General features: G+C 34.4%; 1 pseudogene; it reads left to right on the plus strand.

Moving 5' to 3' along the window:
• Positions 1-1,369: 1,369 nt before the first annotated feature.
• LOC114680028 (U6atac minor spliceosomal RNA) lies at positions 1,370-1,471 on the plus strand (annotated as a pseudogene).
• The last annotated feature ends 725 nt before the right edge of the window (positions 1,472-2,196 follow it).

A 2,196-nucleotide genomic window follows, 5' to 3' on the forward strand; every position in this document is an offset into this window, starting at 1 on the left:
ACTCCCTCCCCACCACCAGCTTTAAGACTTTATACAATTGTTGAGACAAATGACCCACAGGACCAATGAGTATGAAATACAGTTTATTACTCATATAGAAAAGGGCAAACATTTACCCCAAGGAAAATAGGGCAGTATCAGTTCATAATGATGGAAGACAGGTGAATTTAAACTTTCTGCACGCTCCAAGGAAGGGAGCAAGCTGGCTTTCTTACTGGCTTCCGAATAGGTGGAACAAAGGGGAGAAGGAAAGTGTGAGATTTGAAAGCTGCCTTTGATCAAATAAAAAATAGAGTCTTTGACTTATATACTGCCAAACTCTTTTGCAAAGTGGTTTTACAATTTTATGTTCTAACAGTATGAATATTTCAGTTCCTCCATTTCCTTGCCAACATTTGGCATGCTCAGTCTTTGAAACTTTAGACATTTTAATAGGCCTGTAGCAGTGGCTCTGTGCAGTTTTGGTAGGCATTTCTCTACCAACTAGTGATGTTGAACATATTCTCACTGCTCATTTTCCTTTCCTGTATCTTACTTAGTTATCTGTCTGTTCAAATCATCTGACAATTTGTTATTGAGTTTTTTGTTGTCTTATTTTTGAATATTGGCTGTTTTATATGGATTCTGAATCACATATTTTTTATCAGATATGTGGTTTACAAATGTTTTCCCCATATGTAGATTGTCATTTCATTCCATTACCAGTGTAATTCAAAATGCAGAAATCTCTAAATTTAAGAAATTCAATTTATGTTTTTTTATACATCATACTATCATGTATAAGAACCCAAGGCCCAAAATATGTTTTTCTTCTAGAAGTTTTATAGTTATAAACTTTACATATTGATGTAATCATTTTGAGTTCATTTCAAAAAATGATGTGAGACCTGGATCAAAGTTTATATTATTTCATATCCACAACAAATTATTACACCTGTGTTGATCAATTAATCATATATGTGTAGGTCTATTTTTGAACTCTATTCTGTTTCATTGATCTATTTGTTTAAACTGATGCCAATACCAAACCTCTTGAATACTGTAAGTTAATAAGACTTAAATTCAGAAGTGTAAGTCCATCAAAGTTGTCCTTCATTTTCAAAGTACTTTGAAATGAATTTTAGAGTCAGTTTGTCATTTTTACCAAACAAAAATATTGTGCTACAATTATAATTAAAATTCTTTTGAATCTATTGATCAATTTAAAGAGAATTTTCAAGTTAACAATATTGAGTCTTCTGGCCCATAAACACAGTACAGGTATTTCTCTTCACTTATTTAGATCTTCTTAAGTTCTCTCAGCAAATTTTAAAGTTTTCAGTGTAGAGCTCTTTTTCATTCATTGTCAGATTTATGTCTTAAAATTTCATAGCACTCCCCTTGACAAGCATTGAAGAGGCCCTTGGGCCTGACAATACGCACACGGTTAAGGCATTGCCACCTACTTCGTGGCATCTAACCATCGTTTCAGGCCAGGCGTGGTGGCTCAGTCTGTAATCTCAGCAATTTGGGAGGCTGAGGTGGGCGGATCACCTGAGGTCAGGAGTTTGAGAGAAGCCTGGCCAACACGGTGAAACCCCGTCTCCACTAAAAATACAAAAAATTAGTCTGACATGGTGGCGGCATGCCTGTAATCCCAGCTACTCGGGAGGCCGAGGCAGGAGAATCTCTTGAACTTGGGAGGCAGAGGTTGCAGTGAGCCAAGATCACCCCACTGCACTCTAGCCTCGGTGACAGTTGAGACTCCATCTAAAAAAAAAAAAAAAAAAAACATAGCCTGATTCAGTTTTACATGGTAATTTTTTTTATTTCAGCTTTCAATGATCTGTTGCAAGTATATACGCATAGGTTTGATTTTTTTTTGTATAATAGTCTTGTATTCTGATAAACACAATTATTAGCTTAAGTTGCTTTTCTTAGATTCCACAAAGTTTTCTAAATGGGAAAATTAATGACAATGCTGTTTCTTCTTTTGCAAATAGGAATTTATTTATTTACCTTTTTCTTATTTTGATGCCTAGAAATACTAACAGAATGATAGATATAGTGAGAACAAATACTGTATTTTTTTCCAAATTGTAAAGGAAACCATTCGGTCTTTAATCATCAAGTGTGATGTTAATGTAGATTTTTTTATAGCTGCAATTATCAAATTTAGGAAGTTTACTTTGATTTCTAGTTTAGTGAGAGGTTTGT

The sequence above is a fragment of the Macaca mulatta genome, chromosome 7, assembly GCF_049350105.2.
Source record: "Macaca mulatta isolate MMU2019108-1 chromosome 7, T2T-MMU8v2.0, whole genome shotgun sequence".
In the NCBI taxonomy this organism is placed as follows: Eukaryota; Metazoa; Chordata; class Mammalia; order Primates; family Cercopithecidae; genus Macaca; species Macaca mulatta.